The sequence below is a fragment of the Taudactylus pleione genome, unplaced genomic scaffold (assembly GCF_031769625.1).
Source record: "Taudactylus pleione unplaced genomic scaffold, aTauple2 ptg000174l, whole genome shotgun sequence".
Classification (NCBI taxonomy): domain Eukaryota; kingdom Metazoa; phylum Chordata; class Amphibia; order Anura; family Myobatrachidae; genus Taudactylus; species Taudactylus pleione.
The window spans coordinates 6,632,488-6,642,679 of record NW_028284576.1 but is presented as its reverse complement, the minus strand read 5'-3'; the positions used below and the strand labels follow the sequence as shown (position 1 = coordinate 6,642,679).

At 35.7% G+C, this 10,192-nt stretch overlaps 1 non-coding gene across 1 annotated transcript; it reads right to left on the bottom strand.

Moving 5' to 3' along the window:
- Nucleotides 1-5,829: 5,829 nt before the first annotated feature.
- Nucleotides 5,830-5,903, bottom strand: TRNAN-GUU (transfer RNA asparagine (anticodon GUU)). Its single transcript has one exon. It is a non-coding gene; the product is annotated as a tRNA-Asn (tRNA).
- Between the last annotated feature and the right edge of the window lie 4,289 nt (nucleotides 5,904-10,192).

The following is a 10,192-nucleotide window of genomic DNA, read 5'->3' as shown; positions in this document are numbered from 1 at the left end:
GAATCAACTTCTCAGAATTAACCCAGTGGATCACAGTATCTGTTATATATTAATACATTTTTCTTATTCTTCTTTCTAAATGTCACTGTGAATTTTTAGCTTATTCTCTATATCTTCTTAGGACTGATCACTTGTTTTCAATTTGTAAAGTTCTTTCTAGTATTATCTAACACTAGCTGGAAAGCTATGGATGTAAAGTCATAGCTGCTAATTTTCATGTAAGTTTGTGTATTGAGGTAAAATGTAGACAAATGGCTGGTAAATTTTGTCAAATATGGAATCCTCCTGCCACAGAATAACAAATACTAAACATGTTCCTGGGTGGGCTTGAGCCACAAAACTTTTGATTAACAACTGAACGCGTTAAGCAATTGTGCCACAGAGACACGTGAAAGTGCTTTCTAATGGATATTATCAGTAAGGGAAGATGAACCAGCAGAACTGAACTTAAACTGCTTAAAAGTTTCTAACTTGGATCATTTCTTACAAATGGACACTATAATATGAACTTGTGCAAAGTAAGAAATAACAGGATTATACCCTGTGAATTGAGAATTTTGTCAGGGTGTGAAAATATCCTAGTCATGATGGGGGCGAATCAATCCAGTTATAAAAGGGTTGAAATAGGGGGATTTCAGTAAGTCCAAGGATCCAAGTATATGAGAACTTATTTGCAGTGTTATGAAAAATTCTGGTGATGTATTCACAATGATAAATGTGCCAAATTGTATTTATAATAAAGATAGAGAATGGTGGAACTTATTTTTTTCAATATAAAGCTATATGGCATTTGGTAGCACTCAAAATATGTGTTATAAATTAGGACTGATCACTTGTTTTCAATTTGTAAAGTTCTTTCTAGTATTATCTGACACTAGCTGGAAAGCCATGTATGTAGAGTTAGTAAAGTCATAGCTGTTAATTTCCATGTAAGTTTGTGTATTGAGGTAAAATGAAGACAAATGGCTGGTAAATTTTGTCAAATACAGAATCCTCCTGCCACAGAATAACAAATACTAAACACATCCCTGGGTGGGCTTGAACCACCAACCTTTCAGTTAACAGCCGAAGGCGCAACAGAGACACGTGAAAGTGCTTTCTAATGGATATTATCAGTAAGGGAAGATGAACCAGCAGAACTGAACTTAAACTGCTTAAAAGTTTCTAACTTGGATCATTTCTTACAAATGGACACTATAATATGAACTTGTGCAAACTAAGAAATAACAGGATTATACCCTGTGAATTGAGAATTTTGTCAGGGTGTGAAAATATCCTAGTCATGATGGGGGCGAATCAATCCAGTTATAAAAGGGTTGAAATAGGGGGATTTCAGTTAGTCCAAGGATCCAAGTATATGAGAACTTATTTGCAGTGTTATGAAAAATTCTGGTGATGTATTCAGAATGATAGATGTGCCAAATTGTATTTATAATAAAGATAGGGATTGGTGGAACTGAGTTTTTTCAATATAAAGCTATATGGCATTTGGTAGCACTCAAAATATGCGTTATAAATTTGTGGGTATACTTAGGAATGTCAGAAATATAATGAGATAAAAGGAATATGACAGGGAGTTGGGCATTAAAATTCCTATGAGAAGGAAAGTAAGACAATGTATCTCTGTCCACAATGGAAGTAAGTTGGGACAGTGCCACCAGATGTGGGACAGTTTCCTCAGCCCCACAAAGTCTCCAACACAATGGTGATAAAGAAGGAAACATTTTATGAAATCATTAGGATACTAAATACCAGCGATAATGGGATTTCACTAAACTTGAGGCTAATGGATGTTTTTGAGATGTTATCTCTAAATGTAATCCAGTCCTCTTGGTGTGAGTGGTGTAAAAGATTTTAACATCAAAGGGGAATTAGCTCAAATGGTAAAGCGCTTGCTTAGCATGCAAGAGGTAGTGGGATTGATGTCTGCATTCTCCAGGTAAGATTTTGGAACCAAAATTTGCTGCAATATATCAAGTGTAGAATAACATTCCTGACCAAAATTCTTCACTGTTTTTATTTTCTTCTGATGCCACAGAGGAATGCTGAGTTACATATAGTTGTCTTGAAAATTACATGCAAACAATTTGGGGTTGATTCAAAGAGCTGATACACCACATTTCCTGTGAGTAACTGACTTTATGCCACACTTATGGTAGCTCCAAACTTGCAGCAATTTGCTGTAGCCCCATAATGCAGCATAAAAAAGTGATATCGGGTTGCAAGGGGTCCAATTTCAACTGATGTAACTGGTGTTACTATACTGTTGCAAGGTTAACTCACCCCCTTTGTAAATAATTGTATCAACTTCTCAGAATTAACCCAGTGGATCCCAGTATCTGGTATATATTAATACATTTTTCTTATTCTTCTGGCTAAAAGTCACTGTGAATTTTTAGCTTATTCTCTATATCTTCTTAGGAGTAATCACTTGTTTTCAATTTGTAAAGTTCTTTCTAGTATTATCTAACACTAGCTGGAAAGCCATGGATTTAGAGTTAGTAAAGTCATAGCTGTTAATTTCCATGTAAGTTTGTGTATTGAGGTAAAATGAAGACAAAGGCCTGGTAAATTTTGTCAACTACAGAATCCTCCTGCCACAGAATAACAAATACTAAACACTTCCCTGGGTGGGCTTGAACCACAAACCTTTTCAGTTAACAGCCAAACGCGCTAACCAATTGCGCCACAGAGACACGTGAAGGTGCTTTCTAATGGATATTATCAGTAAGGGAAGATGAACCAGCAGAACTGAACTTAAACTGCTTAAAAGTTTCTAACTTGGATCATTTCTTACAAATGGACACTATAATATGAACTTGTGCAAAGTAAGAAGGAAAATACCCTGTGAATTGAGAATTTTGTCAGGGTGTGAAAATATCTTAGTCATGATGGGGGTGAATCAATCCAGTTATAAAAGAGTTCAAATAGGGGGATTTCAGTTATTCCAAGGATCCAAGTATATGAGAACTTATTTGCAGTGTTATGAAATATTCTGGTGATGTATTCACAATAATAGATGTGCCAAAATTGTATTTATAATAAAGATAGAGAATGGTGGAACTGAGTTTTTTCAATATAAAGCTATATGGCATTTGGTAGCACTCAAAATATGTGTTATTAATTTGTTGGTATACTTAGGAATATCAGAAATATAATGAGATAAAAGGGAATATGACAGGGAGTTGGGCATTAAAATTCCTATGAGAAGGAAAGTAAGACAATGTATCTCTGTCCACAATGGAAGTAAGTTGGGACAGTGCACCAGATGTGGGACAGTTTCCTCAGCCCCACAAAGTCTCCAACACAATGGAAGGAAATATTTTATGAAATCATTAAGGTACTAAATACCAACGATAATGGGATTTCACTAAACTTGAGGCTAATGGATGTTTTTGAAATGTTATCTCTAAATGTAATCCAGTCCTCTTGGTGTGAGTGGTGTAAATAATTTTAACATCAAATGGGAATTAGCTCAAAATGTAGAGCGTTCGCTTAGCATGCAAGAGGTAGCCGAAACGATGCCCGCATTCTCCAGATAAGATTTTGGAACCAAAATTTGCTGCAATATATCAAGTGAAGAATAACATTCCTGACCAAAATTCTTCGCTGTTTTTATTTTCTTCTGATGCCCCAGAGGAATGCTGAATTACACATAGTTTTCTTGAAAATTACATGCAAACAATTTGGGGTTGATTCAAAGAGCTGATACACCACATTTCCTGTGAGTAACTGACTATAAGCACACTTATGGTAGCTCCAATCTTGCATCAATTTGTTGTAGCCCCATAATGCTGCATAAAAAAGTGATATCGGGTTGCTAGGGGTCCAATTTCAACTGATGTAACTGGTGTTACTATACTGTTGCAAGGTTAACTCACCCCCTTTGTAAATAATTGAATCAACTTCTCAGAATTAACCCAGTGGATCCCAGGATCTGGTGTATATTAATACATTTTTCTTATTCTTCTGGCTAAAAGTCACTGTGAATTTTTAGCTTATACTCTATATCTTCTTAGGACTGATCACTTGTTTTCAATTTGTAAAGTTCTTTCTAGTATTATCTAACACTAGCTGGAAAGCCATGGATTTAGAGTTAGTAAAGTCATAGCTGTTAATTTCCATGTAAGTTTGTGTATTGAGGTAAAATGAAGACAAAGGCCTGGTAAATTTTGTCAAATACAGAATCCTCCTGCCACAGAATAACAAACACTAAACACGTCCCTGGGTAGGCTTGAACCATAAAACTTTTGGTTAACAACTGAACGCGTTAAGCAATTGCACCACAGAGACACGTGAAAGTGCTTTCTAATGGATATTATCAGTAAGGGAAGATGAACCAGCAGAACTGAACTTAAACTGCTTAAAAGTTTCTAACTTGGATCATTTCTTACAAATGGACACTATAATATGAACTTGTGCAAAGTAAGAAATAACAGGATTATACCCTGTGAATTGAGAATTTTGTCAGGGTGTGAAAATATCTTAGTCATGATGGGGTCAAATCAATCCAGTTATAAAAGGGTTGAAATAGGGGGATTTCAGTTAGTCCAAGGATCCAAGTATATGAGAACTTATTTGCAGTGTTATGAAAAATTCTGGTGATGTATTCTCAATGACAGATGTGCCAAATTGTATTTATAATAAAGATAGAGAATGGTGGAACTGAGTTTTTTCAATATAAAGCTATATGGCATTTGGTAGCACTCAAAATCTGTTATAAATTTGTGGGTATACTTAGGAATATCAGAAATATAATGAGATAAAAGGGAATATGACAGGGAGTTGGGCATTAAAATTCCTATGAGAAGGAAAGTAAGACAATGTATCTCTGTCCACAATGGAAGTAAGTTGGGACAGTGCCACCAGATGTGGGACAGTTTCCTCAGCCCCACAAAGTCTCCAACACAATGGTGATAAAGAAGGAAACATTTTATGAAATCATTAAGGTACTAAATACCAACGATAATGGGATTTCACTAAAGTTGAGGCTAATGGATGTTTTTGAGATGTTATCTCTAAATGTAATCCAGTCCTCTTGGTGTGAGTGGTGTAAATGGTTTTAACTTCAGAGGGGAATTAGCTCAAATGGTAGAGCGCTCGCTTAGCATGCAAGAGGTAGCGGGATCGATGCCTGCATTCCCCAGATAAGATTTTGGAACCAAAATTTGCTGCGATATATCAAGTGAAGAATAACATTCCTGACCAAAATTCTTTACTGTTTTTATTTTCTTCTGATGCCCAAGAGGAATGCTGAGTTACATATAGTTGTCTTAAAAAGTACATGCAAATAATTTGGGGTTGATTCAAAGAGCTGATACACCACATTTCCTGTGAGTAACTGACTATAAGCCACACTTATGGTAGCTCCAAACTTGCAGCAATTTATTGTAGCCCCATAATGCTGCATAAAAAAGTGATATCGGGTTGCTAGGGGTCCAATTTCAACTGCTGTAACTGGTGTTACTATACTGTTGCAAGTTTAACTTACCCCCTTTGTAAATAATTGAATCAACTTCTCAGAATTAACCCAGTGGATCACAGTATCTGGTATATATTAATACATTTTTCTTATTCTTCTTTCTTAATGTCACTGTGAATTTTTAGCTTATTCTCTATATCTTCTTAGGACTGATCACTTGTTTTCAATTTGTAAAGTTCTTTCTAGTATTATCTAACACTAGCTGGAAAGCCATGGATGTAGAGTTAGTAAAGTCATAGCTGTTAATTTCCATGTAAGTTTGTGTATTGAGGTAAAATGAAGACAAATGCCTGGTAAATTTTGTCAAATACAGAATCCTCCTGCCACAGAATAACAAATACTAAACACGTCCCTGGGTGGGCTTGAACCACCAACCTTTCAGTTAACAGCCAAACGCGCTAACCAATTGCGCCACAGAGACACACGAAAGTGCTATCTAATGGATATTTTCAGTAAGGGAAGATGAACCAGCAGAACTGAACTTAAACTGCTTAAACATTTCTAACTTGGATCATTTCTTACAAATGGACACTATAATATGAACTTGTGCAAAGTAAGATATAACAGGATTACACCCTGTGAATTGAGAGTTTTGTCAGGGTGTGAAAATATCTTAGTCATGATGGGGGCGAATCAATCCAGTTATAAAAGGGTTGAAATAGGGGGATTTCAGTTAGTCCAAGGATCCAAGTATATGAGAACTTATTTGCAGTGTTATTGAAAATTCTGGTGATGTATTCACAATGATAGATGTGCCAAATTGTATTTATAATAAAGATAGAGAATGGTGGAACTGACTTTTTTCAATATAAAGCTATATAGCATTTGGTAGCACTCAAAATATGTGTTAGAAATTTATGGGTATACTAAGGAATATTAGAAAAAAAATGAGATAAAAGGGAATATTACAGGGAGTTGGGCATTAAAATTCCTATGAGAAGGAAAGTAAGACAATGTATCTCTGTCCACAATGGAAGTAAATTGGGACAGTGCCACCAGATGTGGGACAGATTCCTCAGCCCCACAAAGTCTCCAACACAATGGTGATAAAGAAGGAAACATTTTATGAAATCATTAAGGTACTAAATACCAACGATAATGGGATTTCACTAAACTTGAGGCTAATGGATGTTTTTGAGATGTTATCTCTAAATGTAATCCAGTCCTCTTGGAGTGAGTGGTGTAAATGGCTTTAACATCAAAGGGGAATTAGCTCAAATGGTAGAGCGCTCGCTTAGCATGCGAGAGGTAGCGGGATCGATGCACGCATTCTCCAGATAAGGTTTTGGAACCAAAATTTGCTGCAATATATCAAGTGAAGAATAACATTCCTGACCAAAATTCTTCACTGTTTTTATTTTCTTTTGATGCCCCAGAGGAATGCTGAGTTACATACAGTTGTCTTGAAAATTACATGCAAACAATTTGGGGTTGATTCAAAGAGCTGATACACCACATTTCCTGTGAGTATCTGACTATAAGCCACACTTATGGTAGCTCCAAATTTGCAGTAATTTGTTGTAGCCCCATAATGCTGCATAAAAAAGTGATATCGGGTTGCTAGGGGTCCAATTTCAACTGCTGTAACTTGTGATACTACACTGTTGCAAGGCTAACTTACCCCCGTTGTAAATAATTGAATCAACTTCTCAGAATTAACCCAGTGGATCCCAGTATCTGGTATATATTAATAAATTTTTCTTATTCTTCTGGCTAAAAGTCAATGTGAATTTTTAGCTTATTCTCTATATCTTCTTAGGACTGATCACTTGTTTTCATTTTGTAAAGTTTTTTCTAGTATTATCTAACACTAGCTGGAAAGCCATGGATGTAGAGTTAGTAAAGTCATAGCTGTTAATTTCCATGTAAGTTTGTGTATTGAGGTAAAATGAAGACAAATGCCTGGTAAATTTTGTCAAATACAGAATCCTCATGCCACAGAATAACAAATACCAAACACATCCCTGGGTGGGCTTGAACCACCAACCTTTCAGTTAACAGCCGAACACGCTAACCAATTGCGCCACAGAGACACACGAAAGTGCTATCTAATGGATATTTTCAGTAAGGGAAGATGAACCAGCAGAACTGAACTTAAACTGCTTAAACATTTCTAACTTGGATCATTTCTTACAAATGGACACTATAATATGAACTTGTGCAAAGTAAGATATAACAGGATTATAACCTGTGAATTGAGAGTTTTGTCAGGGTGTGAAAATATCTTAGTCATGATGGGGGCGAATCAATCCAGTTATAAAAGGGTTGAAATAGGGGGATTTCAGTTAGTTCAAGGATCCAAGTATATGAGAACTTATTTGCAGTGTTATTGAAAATTCTGGTGATGTATTCACAATGAGAGATGTGCCAAATTGTATTTATAATAAAGATAGAGAATGGTGGAACTGAGTTTTTTCAATATAAAGCTTTATGGCATTTGGTAGCACTCAAAATATGTGTTAGAAATTTGTTGGTATACTTAGGAATATCAGAAATATAATGAGATAAAAGGGAATATGATAGGGAATTGGGCATTAAAATTCCTATGAGAAGGAAAGTAATACAATGTATCTCTGTCCACAATGGAAGTAAATTGGGACAGTGCCACCAGATGTGGGACAGTTTCCTCAGCCCCACAAAGTCTCCAACACAATGGTGATAAAAGAGGAAACATTTTATGAAATCATTAAGGTACTAAATACCAACGATAATGGGATTTCACTAAACTTGAGGCTAATGGATGTTTTTGAGATGTTATCTCTAAATGTAATCCAGTCCTCTTGGTGTGAGTGGTGTAAATGATGTTAATATCAAAGGGGAATTAGCTCAAATGGTAGAAAGCTCGCTTAGCATGCAAGAGGTAGTGGGATCGATGCCTGCATTCTCCAGCTAAGATTTTGGAACCAAAATTTGCTGCAATATATGAAGTGAAGAATAACATTCCTGACCAAAATTCTTCACTGTTTTTATTTTCTTTTGATGCCCCAGAGGAATGCTGAGTTACATATAGTTGTCTTGAAAATTACATGCAAACAATTTGGGGTTGATTCAAAGAGCTGATACACCACATTTCCTGTGAGTATCTGACTATAAGCCACACTTATGGTAGCTCCAAACTTGCAGCAATTTGTTGTAGCCCCATAATGCTGCATAAAAAAGTGATATCGGGTTGCTAGGGGTCCAATTTCAACTGCTGTAACTTGTGTTACTACACTGTTGCAAGGTTAACTTACCCCCTTTGTAAATAATTGAATCAACTTCTCAGAATTAACCCAGTGGATTCCAGTATCTGGTATATATTAATAAATTTTTCTTATTCTTCTGGCTAAAAGTCAATGTGAATTTTTAGCTTATTCTCTATATCTTCTTAGGACTGATCACTTGTTTTCAATTTGTAAAGTTCTTTCTAGTATTATCTAACACTAGCTGGAAAGCCATGGATGTAGAGTTAGTAAAGTCATAGCTGTTAATTTCCATGTAAGTTTGTGTATTGAGGTAAAATGAAGACAAATGCCTGGTAAATTTTGTCAAATACAGTATCCTCCTGCCACAGAATAACAAATACTAAACACGTCCTAGGGTGGGCTTGAACCACCAACTTTTTGGTTAACAGCTGAATGCGCTAACCAATTGCGCCACAGAGACACGTGAAAGTACTTTGTAATAGATATTATCAGTAAGGGAAGATGAACCAGCAGAACTGAACTTAAACTGCTTAAAAGTTTCTAACTTGGATCATTTCTTACAAATGAACACTATAATATGAACTTGTGCAAAGTAAGATATAACAGGATTATACCCTGTGAATTGAGAATTTTGTCAGGGTGTGAAAATATCTTAGTCATGATGGGGTCGAATCAATCCAGTTATAAAAGGGTTGAAATAGGGGGATTTCAGTTAGTCCAAGGATCCAAGTATATGAGAACTTATTTGCTAACCAATTGCGCCACAGAGACACGTGAAAGTACTTTGTAATAGATATTATCAGTAAGGGAAGATGACCCAGCAGAACTGAACTTAAACTGCTTAAAAGTTTCTAACTTGGATCATTTCTTACAAATGGACACTATAATATGAACTTGTGCAAAGTAAGAAATAACAGGATTATACCCTGTAAATTGAGAATTTTGTCAGGGTGTGAAAATATCTTAGTCATGATGGGGGCGAATCAATCCAGTTATAAAAGGGTTGAAATAGGGGGATTTCAGTTAGTCCAAGGATCCAAGTATATGAGAACTTATTTGCAGTGTTATGAAAAATTCTGGTGATGTATTCACAATGATAGATGTGCCAAATTGTATTTATCATAAAGATAGAGAATGGTGGAACTGAGTTTTTTCAATATAAAGCTTTATGGCATTTGGTAGCACTCATAATATGTGTTATAAATTTGTGGGTATACTTAGGAATATCAGAAATATAATGAGATAAAAGGGAATATGATAGGGAATTGGGCATTAAAATTCCTATGAGAAGGAAAGTAAGACAATGTATCTCTGTCCACAATGGAAGTAAGTTGGGACAGTGCCACCAGATGTGGGACAGTTTCCTCAGCCCCACAAAGTCTCCAACACAATGGTGATAAAAAAGGAAACATTTTATGAAATCATTAAGGTACTAAATACCAACGATAATGGGATTTCACTAAACTTGAGGCTAATGGATGTTTTTGAGATGTTATCTCTAAATGTAATCCAGTCCTCTTCGAGT